The 13,595-nt window shown below is 43.4% G+C and overlaps 1 protein-coding gene and 1 long non-coding RNA gene across 17 annotated transcripts in view; one reads left to right on the top strand and one right to left on the bottom strand.

Annotated features, from left to right (window-relative positions):
- The window catches only part of LOC124136158 (single-stranded DNA-binding protein 3-like), a 112,984-nt gene that overhangs the window by 26,265 nt on the left and 73,124 nt on the right, over positions 1-13,595 (bottom strand). The gene's annotated exons all lie outside the window — the stretch shown is intronic.
- LOC124136160 overlaps positions 4,112-13,595 on the top strand; it is a 29,625-nt gene continuing 20,141 nt past the window's right edge. For 2 of the 7 annotated variants that reach the window (XR_006861307.2, XR_007222149.1), the window contains exons 1-2: positions 5,197-7,875; positions 8,333-9,103. This is a non-coding gene — a long non-coding RNA (uncharacterized LOC124136160). The other 5 variants (XR_007222151.1, XR_007222154.1, XR_007222152.1 and 2 more) reach the window with 5 other exon arrangements.

Below are 13,595 nucleotides of genomic sequence, written 5' to 3'. Positions count from 1 at the left end.
CACCTGCCGTTATTAGGTTTCTAAAGGTTTGAATACCAGTATTTGCACCACTGGGGGACCCACTATAGACTATTGTCAGCCATGATTGGAGAGTCTGAAAAAACGATTTTCTTTGCAGGCAGTTTCACAACAAGTAGTCTTTCAAGGTAAGCATCCTGGAAGGACGTGTATGTGAGTGGGAGCTTGTGCTGCAGTGTAATACACCAGATTCATTCCCTCAGTCGCCTGGCATGTTAGGAGGCCTTGATGAAAGCTCTGTTTGAAGCTGCCCAAGTTAATAGAAAGAGGCCTTAGGTTGAGGCATGAAAAAGTTAATATCCTGCTTTAAAATGAAAGTCGTGTTTGAGGTGATAAGCAAGGAATCCAGCTTTGTTCAAAAGGGCAGATGATGTGATCAAATGAAAGGACATACACAGCTGAAACTTTCCATCTGGGTTTTTGTATTGACGACTGCCAAGGCATTTAGTGGAGTGTGTTAGGGACTGTAGAGAGCTTGCTAAGTAAGCAGCTGATAATAAATCTAACCATCCTTCAAGGGCAGATTTTGTGGAGTCTGAGATTAGATGAGAGTCATTACAGTGCTCAACTTGATGTAATGAACAGGAGGCATATTTAAAAGCTGAGCTGCATTTCCCATTTCAGATTCTGTTCTGAAATGACAGTCTATCCACTACATCAAAGAATGCAATTTATTAATCAATAAAAACTCCAGAGATATGAGAGAGTAGAAATGTTTAAGTGGGGATTTGTCAACGTTGGAGCATCTGGTACAGAGGCTGGATGAGCAAGTTATATACCATACTGTCTCAACACTGCACCAGGCAGTCAGACGGCTATCTTCTCCCATACTTTAAAGCTATTGAAGCTGATAGCATTTTCTGCAGCATCGGAAATTAAGTATGTCCTTGTCAAGAGGAGCGATGGAACCTTACACAGAAGAAAGTTAGCAATATTTCTGCAGATTTGGTGATAAGAAGGTAAAAATATTGGAGAAGTGTCCTGTGGAAGCTATCATCCTTGAAACTACTTATCTGTGCAATAGCAGCCCTGTGGTGAGGCAGTTGTTGTGAACAATGTCGAGAATGTAGGAAGTCAGTGCAAGAAGATCCAGTCTTCTGTGATCACAGGCATGTGCAAGAAGCTCAGCTTCACAACCATCAAAGCCTGCATGTTTTATGTTCTATTGTGAAGAAACACTACAAAGCCATGTGCTGAGATGGGCATCACTCTATAGCAAGGCATTCTATACCTAGGATAAACATGGATGCATTCTGGACTGGTTCTCTTTGTTCCACTAAACCACAAAGTGATCGGTGGCACCAACACGTGTTGCGCAAAGATACTGAGCGGCCCCCAGTGCATGTTTGTTTACAGGTATGTGCATGTGTGTGTGTATTCGTATGTGCCGCAGCATCGTATTTAAACCTATTCAGTAAATCCACACAGACATATGTCCGATGCTTAGTTTCTCACATCCATTAGAAGCATTTACTGGCACAGGGAATCGGTTCTGTTTTTAATTGATACTGGGGTCAATAACTGTCTTTCTTGGCCTGTATTGAAAGGACTGGGTAGGATGTCAATGGTGATTTTCATGACTATTTCCGATTACACCGGAGATGAAGCCCAATTGGTCAACATAGCTGCCATATCTTCTTCCATTAAGCATCATCTAACAATACCAAATCACCAGCTATCAGATGTGTCAGCTTAACAGCAGGTGGTGAGGGCCTCTCACATCCTGGCTGTAGATTTACCGTTCGTGCAATGATAGAAAAAGCTCCGATAAAATATATCAAGATCACAATTCAAACGCATGAGATTTTTTCCTCCATGTTCTGCTACAAAAAATATTTAAAATACACTTCAGATTCAAACATATTAGTTTCTTATTTCCCTTAACAGAAATGTTGTCCTTGAACCAACAATCAAGTTACCATTACTTGGGTATGACTTCACACTGTGCATGTGAAATTCAATGCCTTGTTTTCCCCATAGGGTTTACAGAAACTCCACAGCAGTGTTCTGTTTCACAAATGGAGTTTAGAGAAACTCCACAGCAGTGTGTGTTAAGATAGGTAGACAGACAACACACACAGGGAGCTCCACCGTGTAGGGTAATGATAGACAGTAACATAAAGCATATAATAACATATTGAGTTTACTGCAATAGTTCTCTGTTCTCTCTTTGATGGTTCTGCTTGCACAGAGACATTACCGTAACTTGTTTCATGGGATAAACATGTCGCTACCCTTCTAGAAAATCCAATTAGATTTGGAATTGATAAAATCAGGAAAATTATGAGGCTTCAGAGGAAATTACAACTTCACATGCAAGAGGAAATGCAAAAATATTGATAAAAGAAAAGCTTTTAAGTGCACTGGTTCTCAACTGCGGAAGCTAATCACAACCATGAAAGAAATTATCTTTGTGATGGTACTTCAAAGACTACTGGCAACTTGCTTATGTTAATTCTCCCTACAGTGCAGCCAAAATTAAACCTTATTGAAATTTCTGCTTCAGGAAATACAGCACAATTTCTGATTGAAACAAAATACATCCACGTCGGATTATGTTTATAAAAGAAACTCTGATAATTGCTTCTCAAAGTTGAGTTTGCTTGCCTGTTTAAGCCATCAAGCCTTCACATCAATTGATGTAACCAACTCATTGTCAGTCGTTCCCTTTCCTAAGGCCATTTTGACGAAACCCGTTTGACATAATCATATCTTATCAGTGGGCCACAGCCCAAAACGCAAAATAAATCCTAAAATTGTCTTTTGTGTTTAAATATACGAGCAAATCCCATGTTTGACAACAAGGCTGATTTGCTGTCCTTGCTGGCATAATTATGCTGCGACATGCAGTAAGGCAATAGAAATCAGCGTCTCTTTCCCCTACACGTTAATTTCCCAATATGGACGTGCTTGGGGGCCATCAATCACATGGAATCTAATAAGTGTTTGTTCTATGCGAATGTTTTCCTGCTGATAATAGAATGAATCAAGCTTTCTTTAATTTGTGCCTCCACTTGCCAGGAAAGAAGCCCTTTTTCTCTTCAAACAGAATCTAACACTCCTGAATAATACTTCATAGGGAAATTACTTCTACCAGAGTTATATTTCAAAGGCCTTCTTCAAAGTAAGACTGGTCTAAAATGTGATGAAAAGCCTGGCTGTCTCAGGGCTGAGCAAGGGACTCTATCCCTCGAGCATGCCTATCGCTTAGCAAGGAATCCATAAAAGATTTATAACATTACCAGATAAAAGGGTAAGACATCTCTATACATTCTCAAACTGCTCCATTACTCCATGCATTAGCAGATAAATTTGAAAGCGTTTGTCAGAGGCGTCAGTATTAAAGCTGTCTTCAGTTGTATCAAGTACTGTTCGGACTGGTCCTCTCAGGGGTAGGGAGAGATTAAACAACACTGTTAAGGATAACTCCGGGATTATGGTCGGTCACATTCAAGGGCAGAGGACAGAGAGCAGGTTGTAGCGATTGGCCACCTTAAGACCAGAGGTTATGCTGGTGGACAACTGGCTATAAGCAAAGTGATCTCTCGATACTTTCAGTGGGAGGAATTAGCTAGAAGTTAAAACTATGAGCTGGGCAGGGCAGACCTATGAGGGGCACTTGCAGCAGGCAGAGCTTATGTACATTTGTACAATTGGCTCTTTGATGGAACAAACGGACAAAGCAGGACAGGAGGCAGGACAGGAGGCTGGAAACTTCAGGGGTGTTATGCTGGAGTATAAGGAGACATTGGAACTACAGGTCAGAAAGGACGTCCCCCTGCCCACTCCAAGACTATGAGGTATGTTGTAGATGCTTGTCCTAGAAGTGAGGTGAGGTGAAATGGGGTTTAAGGTCGCGTCGAACATTATTGCACTTATATAGCATCGGGCATGCACTGTGTATGTGGCTGCTTGTACTAGTCAAGACTAATGCCGATTTTATAGTGCTAGCCCACTGCGATACCATGCCCCAGTTTAACATGAATACCCCACTCAGACACTCCGAGCAGCTCAGTCCTTGTTTTAGCCCCTTAATGCCGAGTACCAGACAGGGTAACAACAACTACCATTTAACATATTTTGGTATGACGTGGCCGGGGATCGAACCCCGGACATTCCGCTCTCCGGGCGGACGCTCTATCACTAGACAATTTTAGGAGGTAGCAAGTACTAGACTTGGCCATGAGGACACCTCAGTCATTTCTTCTGTACAGATGATATGTATTGCGTAATAACAGCTATACAGCCTTACAGCCGACTTAACAGCATAAGCTACGCTTACAAACTGACCCCACTTGAATTGTTTCAGGTAAATTTGAAAATCTATAAATGTGTTTTCCGAGATGTGAAGTAAAGCACCATGATCAAAACATTTTCCTTGATTTCTTACAGTGTTGCTTAGTTACAGTGAATAGATCGTCAAACAGACATGTTCACTGAAATAGCCTTCACTTTGTTGTGACTTTGTCGATGGCAGGGTGCGTATAATGAAACTGATTTACGCAAACTTGATCAATACAGGTCTGACTGAACTAGTCACCAGACATTATACTACCCAAGTTTACAGTATTGTTTAGTCTTAAACCAAGCTGTATCCATTTAGGGTATTCATGAAAAGGATCATGGGAAAAAATGAAGAGAATTGATTTCTCTACAGCCAGGAAAAAGACACATTCTGTCCTCATATGAGGAGGCATTGCTTCAAGTGCTACAAAACAGTCCATTTATTGAACATGACAAGTTTCTACTTTAATTTTCTGCTTTCAGGTTTATGAATAGGTATTTTTCTATCTGTGAAGTGCTCTTGAATGTTAAACATGAAATATCACTGCACTGTTTAACCCAGCAACCCATAGTGGCTGAGAACACATTAATGCATTTACAGCCCTTCTGAATTGTCGTACAACAAAATGTTTATCTTGCCAATGTTGAATGTTAATGGTCTATTGTGGGCTACTTGATCTGTTGAGAGTGTTCCTGTACGATCTCATAGCCTTCAGAAGTAATTCAAGTCCAGATCAAAAGATTTTCCAACATCTAGACATGACAAACCAGGGCTACGTGGCTCCCCAAATATCTTAACATGAAAACTGCCGGATTGAACCAGGGCTGTCGATGAACAGCGCAACAAAGATCAACTGTCAAGACTGTGTTTCATCAAATCACATGAAGGTATGTTCTAGCTGAAATTAGAAATAATCTTTAAGATGAACCACAAGGCAGACATGAGCAGCAGACTGCCCCAAAAATAATCATCATTACCACATGTAGGTGTCTATTGTTTAAGGCATAATCCAAGCTGCCTGGCAAAGGCGGATATGGAACAGGGCGGGGCAGTAGTAAGATGGAAGAGGAGGGGCTGGGACGGTGATTGTACTTCAAACATAGACGCGGTAATCACCAGCGTAGAAAAAGCAGACGGTAATTATTACCCAGCTGCGAGTGCACCTCCACAACAACACATGTACTTTGCCAAATCAATCAGTCGCACGTCCACAACGACATATGTACCTTGATGAATCAATCAGTGCTACATTAATGGTCAGCGGGAGACATTTACCAATTCTCAGATCCGATGTTTATCATGGACTGGAGGTAATTGTGGGAGAGACAGAGAGGCTGTTTTCGGTGCCAGAGCTAGCTTAACACAGCTCCCATACCACCGATCACACCACCAGTACGCTAAGAAGTTGCATCTTTGTAAAAGACACAGTTCTTACCCAACTGTTTTGATATTCTTGCTTCATGCCAACAGTGTGTGTTGTCAGGCAGGGTGTGTTGCTTTTATTTCCTTTTACCGGCTGCAGGTAAAAATGGAAGCCATCAAGGCGTTGTGAACCAATTATTTGATAGTGGGCAAGTTCAGCTCACCTCCATGACACAACCATCTTCGGACAATCGAGAAAACTCATGTGACTCTGAAGGGAGAACATATCCCATCCTCACATCCCTACTCATACCCACCAATGCGTTCTAGTTAAATTAATTTAGAGTCATATGTCCAATCTTTGTCACTCAAAACTTCACACTGTAAATTGAAACACTCCATTCAATCCCAACTTGAAATCTTTTCTTTTGTCCAATCACGAGTGTCCTTTGCCTAATACCCATAGCAAATAAAAATTGTGATTCTATTAATTCAAGTGTTTGTGCAACATCTTATGCATGATCATGTGACATTGTCAAGATCGGTTTCAGATGGCTGTGACAGACAGGATAATGGAGGATCATGCAAAGCTAATAATTGGAGTTACCTCCCCTTCAGGGGTCTTTCATATGGGTGACACAAGTCAAACAATACAATGCTTCATGTAATTTGTTTCCTTCAAATCTGACAGGATTTTTTTCCAGCTGGTGAACCTAATCACACTGCACAAAACCCCTGAGCGATTCTTGCTTAGCGAGGTGTAAACACTGGACAGATTAGCCCGGTCCCACAGATAAATCAAACCTACAAACATGATTTGGTTGCATGCTTGGTATTATAAATCAGGCTGTGCTGGAGTCAGACAGGCAAAGATCTCAGCATGCCTCAGCCAGGGGAGACATGATAGGGTGACAATATAAACTAAACGTGACTGGTGAAGCCAACACAGGCACTTAGAGATGATCCAGGCACTGCATTTACTTCAGGGAATGTAATACACGGCCATTGTGTGGCTGGCTCACACAGGAAAACACGCTTTTATCTCACGAGGAATAGGCTTGTCTCTATCAAAAGGGAAATGCACACTTGTATCTAGCTAGGAGGGAATACAAACTCGTATCTGCCAGGAGAGCGTTGGCTAGTGACTGAGGTATAACACTGTATATACATCCATCTAGGTGAGTGTACACACATCCATCTTGTGTTGCAGACACTAACTGGTGAGGCCTTGTAATGTGATCACAATCTGCCCAATGGAGTAATTATACAGACTTGAAGACCACTAATGGAATATAAGGCCCCATCTATGATGAAGTGGTACACCATTACATGGCTGCTGTGTGGTAAGTATAGACAGACTTGTTTGATTGTCACGTTAACATTGTGTAACATTAGTATATACAACAGCTGGAAGAGCATTATTAGCCATAATTACCTTGTGACATCTACTCAATTTGTAGAGCAATTCTGCCCTTGATAAAATAATGGGTGTAATCTACTCCCCTTCCTTTCATGTACAACTGCTGACAGACGAGCGTACCGGCCACATTTCCTAACATCATTTTACATTTGTGATAATAGAGTTTTTGCAATGCAATTTCCCGGGAATATTTACTGAGTAAACTGTTTTCTATTTGCTATGCAGTAATGACAGACTAACCTCACCACGACCCCAGTATGTGGCACAAAAAGCTTTCAATTGCCACTCTTTGTTACTGGGCATATGGATATCATAACTATTCCACATATTGCCTTCTCTAGCTAAGTAATATATCCCGTTTAACCAGTGACCAACAATCATGGCATTTCCTCCCTTAGTTTCAATACACTAGTGGATCATCAGGAGGGTGATTCATCATCCCAGTGTTTCTGTAATTATATCATTACCCTGTCATCTGTAGCCTGACACAGAATGGAAAACAAGGCTACATGGCACTTCTGGCTACCACCAAACAGTATAGCCGACATATGCCAAAGAATAATATTGATATTAATCAGTTTCCATTTACCACTTAACTGGGCATGCCTGGCAGCTAAACAACTCTCGACACTAGGGGCTAAAGAACGAAAAAAAAATGGAAACGAGTTAACAGACATAGGCCTGATGCGTTCAATTTATTTCCCTGTACACCGTTGGACAGAATCAGCCTGGATACACGGCCATCTGATTGGGTCAGAGAATATAAGGTGGGATATCCAGATTACGACAGGTACTGTAACTGATTGCTGTAATTGCTGATAGGGGATTGGGCTCATTTAATGATAGCACGTAAATGATATGTCAGTCAGTCTAGGATAGTATTAGTATCACAGCACAAATGTCTCTCTTGTTGTGTTCATTAGGAGGTAGAAGATACCGATTGATCGATAGCAGTCTACAGTATAATCTGCCTCCATTCTGCCCATGCATGCAAGCACTAATTACTCAATTTCACACAAGCTCGTGGTCACACAAGGTGATCTATCTTATACCCAGCTCACTGTCCACTATTCAACATCTCACAACGAGATGGTCTATTCTAACACGACCTAGTCAAAATAATCAAGGCAGCCTTATTGGTATAGAATATTGGATACCTCAGATAAGTGGCAGGAAGGCAACAAGAGATCTTCTGTAATCAACTATACCAAACACGACCCTGTCATAAATGAGGGAATTAATTTCAGGTGCTAAATATGGCCGTCATGATATGGAGCGTGGGGTGCTGCACTTGCCACTGCCTGGCAAGACGGATGTATTTCTCAATCACTTGTGTGTGCGAGAGCTACTAAGACATTGGGTGATACACACGCCAGAACCTGGACAGAGATGTGTTTGTTTGATCCTCTGTGTGTGTGAGGAGCTTTCTTAAGGCACAATCAGCAGCAGATCAAAGGCAAATCAAGTTATCCCACAGGACTAGGAAAAGGCAGGGTGCTTCACCACAAACAGTGGAATTGTCATCAGTTGATAAAATTACATGGCATGATATGGGCTGCAGACACGCTGACATGTGGGAGTGGTAAACCCATCATCCTGGACATTCAACGGGAGTCAGTTGAGTGTAGTGGAGTCGGGGGGATGTGGAGGGTACTGGCGTCTGGGAGGTGTGGAGTGTACTTGGGGATGTGCAGTGTACCGGGGGAGGCTGGTGTGGCCGTCACTTGGGGGACAGTCGATACCTGTTTCGAGTGAAGTGAAGGTGGAATTGGTGATGACCAAGACGTGAACATGGATTACTTGTTTCAAAGGAAAAAAAGTATCCGAGTATGGAGATTTACAAGCATCACAAGGATTGCACCATGTGTCCATGTGTCCATGTGTCAGTGATGGTGATTTGGTGATTTTCCTTTATCAGCTATGGACTCAGCCATGTGTAGCAATGATGGATATATACCAGTATTGGATATTGAGCAAAGAGAACCCACTGCTGTGCAAGAAACCATCTTCCTTTTAAGGTAAATATCTTTTTAACATCTTGATTTGATAAAACATGGGACAAAGAATATGATTGACTTGTATTACATATATCACCGATGAACATGAACAGGTTAGGATGACGCTGATCTGATTGCCCTTCCAACAGGTCATCACAACAGCTAACATTCCACACACAGGTAGTTTACCATACAGTATCTCAGGTACTGACAGGAGAGCTGATACCATGGATGATACAGGTGCATTAGCCAAAGCTCAACAGATTTCCCAGTCTACTTGTGGGCCGATTTATCTTACCCTATAACCAGTAACTTGGCATTAGGTAATGCTGACAACTAGATCCGGTACTAACTGTTGTCCACACGGAGAAAGATGTGGCCAGCTACTTCCCATGTACCCATCGCTAACTATGCCAAAACATCACTTCTCGTTAGTTTAATGTATGGCTGGAATCTGTATTATGTCCAATGGCTCTCAGATGCATGATGTCAAACACACTTTACCCCACCTCTTGGCCAGACCCGAGTTTACTGTCCTCTCTTAATGATTTATTTGTGAGCCCCTCCCCACAAGAATGAATGTTCTAACCTCGACTTGCCATATTCCAGTGTTTAACCAAAGTCAGTTGTGTTGTGGGTGTCAGCTAGGAAGAACACTATCACTCTTGGTTCCTTTACTTTAACATTTCCTCCCTTCCAAGGAAGTGAGACACCTGCCTATGTAGGAACAGGTACTCCATCCACTGCCAGGAGTCTCATGCCTTCTTACTGAGCAATGTAGGAACAGAGACTCCATCCACTGCCAGGAGTCTCATGCCTTATACTGAGCAATGTAGGAACAGAGACTCCATCCAATGCCAGGAGTCTCATGCCTTCTTACTGAGCAATGTAGGAACAGAGACTCCATCCACTGCCAGGAGTCTCATGCCTTCTTACTGAGCAATGTAGGAACAGAGACTCCATCCACTGCCAGGAGTCTCATGCCTTCTTACTGAGCAATGTAGGAACAGAGACTCCATCCACTGCCAGGAGTCTCATGCCTTCTTACTGAGCAATGTAGGAACAGAGACTATATCCAATACAAGGAGTCTCATGCCTTCCTACTGAGCCTCTGTCCAATGTAGGAACAGGGACTATATCCAATACAAGGAGTCTCATGCCTTCTTACTGAGCAATGTAGGAACAAAGACTCCATCCAATACAAGGAGTCTCATGCCTTCCTACTGAGCCTCTGTCCAATGTAGGAACAGGGACTATATCCAATACAAGGAGTCTCATGCCTTCTTACTGAGCCTCTGTCCAATGTAGGAACAGAGACTATATCCAATACAAGGAGTCTCATGCCTTCCTACTGAGCAATGTAGGAACAGAGACTATATCCAATACAAGGAGTCTTATGCCTTCTTACTGAGCCTCTGTCCAATGTAGGAACAGGGACTCCATCAGACAAAAGGGGGGTCTCGGTCCAATGTGAGATAGAAAAAAGTCTCCTGCCAATGTACACCTTTGGTTCTACTCATTTCAGTGCATAATGAGTTATCTGTAGCAATGTTGATCTTGTCCGGTAGGTACAGAAAGCTCAAGAGTACCTGCACTTGTTTGTGACCACCGTTTCTTAAGGTGATATTTGTTGGCCATGTATCATCCATGTATGTTGTGATGACAGACATACCAATGATCCTTGATGGGCAGAGCTGTAGTGGAGTCAGCAGGGTTACAATGGTGGAAGCAAGTTTCCTGATGGTTCTCCTACATCATATCCGACAGGCCTTGATGCCTACTCAACTGCGTCCCATCTATCTACACAGCACAGCTACTTAAACACTTCTCTATGTACTTAGGTAAAATAGCCTGTCAGTTTACACATGACGTGCTGAGAGTACCATCATTTAGTTGAACCTCAGAGGAAAAAGCCTCCAAGAAAAGTGTTTTCATATTTGGATCAATCTGTAATGCAGGCCTAAGAAATGGCATGCAAGTGACACAATGCCATGAATAGATTCCTGTGCCCCGAGTGGCATGTCAGTCCTGTGGTGGTGAGGCACAACCACACACAGCCCATAGACCCAACTGGCACAACCACACACAGCCCATAGACCCAACTTGTCTTGTCTTCACTGCCCATAGCCAGAATTTGACATACACTTCACAGCCCATAGCCCCAACGTGTCTTGCACTTCACAGCCCATAGCCCCAAAGTGTCTTGCACTTCACAGCCCATAGCCCCAAAGTGTCTTGCCCTTCACAGCCCATAGCCCCAACGTGTCATGCCCTTCACAGCCCATAGCCCCAAAGTGTCTTGCACTTCACAGCCCATAGCGCCAAAGTGTCTTGCACTTCACAGCCCATAGCCCCAAAGTGTCTTGCACTTCACAGCCCATAGCCCCAACGTGTCTTGCACTTCACAGCCCATAGCCCCAAAGTGTCTTGCACTTCACAGCCCATAGCCCCAACGTGTCTTGCCCTTCACAGCCCATAGCCCCAACGTGTCTTGCCCTTCACAGCCCATAGCCCCAATGTGTCAAGCCCTTCACAGCCCATAGCCCCAAAGTGTCTTGCACTTCACAGCCCATAGCCCCAAAGTGTCTTGCACTTCACAGCCCATAGCCCCAAAGTGTCTTGCACTTCACAGCCCATAGCCCCAAAGTGTCTTGCACTTCACAGCCCATAGCCCTAAAGTGTCTTGCCCTTCACAGCCCATAGCCCCAAAGTGTCATGCCCTTCACAGCCCATAGCCCTAAAGTGTCTTGCACTTCACAGCCCATAGCCCTAAAGTGTCTTGCACTTCACAGCCCATAGCCCCAAAGTGTCTTGCACTTCACAGCCCATAGCCCCAAAGTGTCTTGCACTTCACAGCCCATAGCCCCAACGTGTCTTGCACTTCACAGCCCATAGCCCCAACGTGTCTTGCACTTCACAGCCCATAGCCCCAACGTGTCTTGCACTTCACAGCCCATAGCCCCAAAGTGTCTTGCACTTCACAGCCCATAGCCCCAACGTGTCTTGCACTTCACAGCCCATAGCCCCAACGTGTCTTGCACTTCACAGCCCATAGCCCCAACGTGTCTTGCACTTCACAGCCCATAGCCCCAACGTGTCTTGCACTTCACAGCCCATAGCCCCAACGTGTCTTGCACTTCACAGCCCATAGCCCCAACGTGTCTTGCACTTCACAGCCCATAGCCCCAACGTGTCTTGCACTTCACAGCCCATAGCCCCAAAGTGTCTTGCACTTCACAGCCCATAGCCCCAAAGTGTCTTGCACTTCTCTGTTAACAGACCCAACTATCACACAAGTGACCTGCAGTCAGACCAAATCCTCTGAGATCCTCAGCTGGCAATATCTGGAAGGGCTGCTTAACCAGATTACTGCATATGCTGAGACTGTGGAGACTAGGCTATCTTCTCTTTGTGATGAATCAGTTGTCAAGATAGAGCCAGAACGTTCAGTTCAGGATGGTCTTAGATTAATTTCATACCCAGGTGCAAACTCTAAATCTGGAGATATATTGAACAGCTGGGTAGTGACACGGAGTTTCAGTCTACAGATATCTTAGAATGAGGTTTAAAGCATTGACCTGCAGTGTGAAAGATGGTGTTGAGAGCCTACAGCAAGCTCCTCGCACCAGGTAACATGTCACTGGAGAAGAATGCTATTACCAGGCATTTGGAAATAAGTCTGGAATGCTCAAAAGGAAGATAAGAGATAAGTAAAAGTACTTCCTCATAAAAGCCAGCAAAGTGTATCGCACTTCCAGCCACCAAAAGAAGCTGTGGCAGTAATAATGGCAGCCTCAATTAGTCCTCCATGCTAGTGGCCTAATCGCTGGAGACTTTTGTACTGCCGGAGTCTACAACCTTTCAGTCTCCAGTCAATGTAATGGGAAGACTCCAGCCTATGCAAGGGGGAGTATTAAGCCCATATAAGGAGAAGCCGCCAGCCCATGTTTGGGACAAAGTTTGGAAGACCTTACAGAGGGAGTCTTCAACCCATGTAGGAAAGAGCTTCTAACCCATACTGAAGTATCTTTCGTCTGTCCATAAATACTTTTGTTCAAATAAGTGTCAGAATCCTCTTTCAGTGTTTGCATAAACTACTATTCCTATTTAATGTATTCATTGATCTTCTTCCAATTTACAAAGGATGACAAAAAAACAAACCACAATATGACTTATTCAGTTTTCATGTTTGTGGTTGGACTGGTCACAGCGAAAGCCATTTCGGTCTGAATCGATCCAAGCCAAGGGCCAATGACTGCTGTTTATTACGTGTTTGGTTATGCTATTATCAAATAAATGACATGATCAAATGGATTAAGACTCTGTGATACCCCAGTGACGAGACAACAAAAGCTTTTGATAAGGGCAGATCTGTGGGCTGCTGTCTAATGGCAAGAGAGGAAGTTACAGTGCTTTCTCCTAGGGAACATTAACGTCATGGGCCCGGGGGTCTTCGATCCCTACCAGAACTGTGAATGTAATTTATTGCATGTTTAAAAGAAGATATAGTCTA

This window comes from Haliotis rufescens, unplaced genomic scaffold (assembly GCF_023055435.1).
Source record: "Haliotis rufescens isolate VD_foot unplaced genomic scaffold, xgHalRufe1.0.p SCAF_2, whole genome shotgun sequence".
NCBI lineage: Eukaryota > Metazoa > Mollusca > Gastropoda > Lepetellida > Haliotidae > Haliotis > Haliotis rufescens.
The sequence above is the reverse complement of the archived record's forward strand: the minus strand, read 5'-3'. Positions and strand labels throughout refer to the sequence as shown.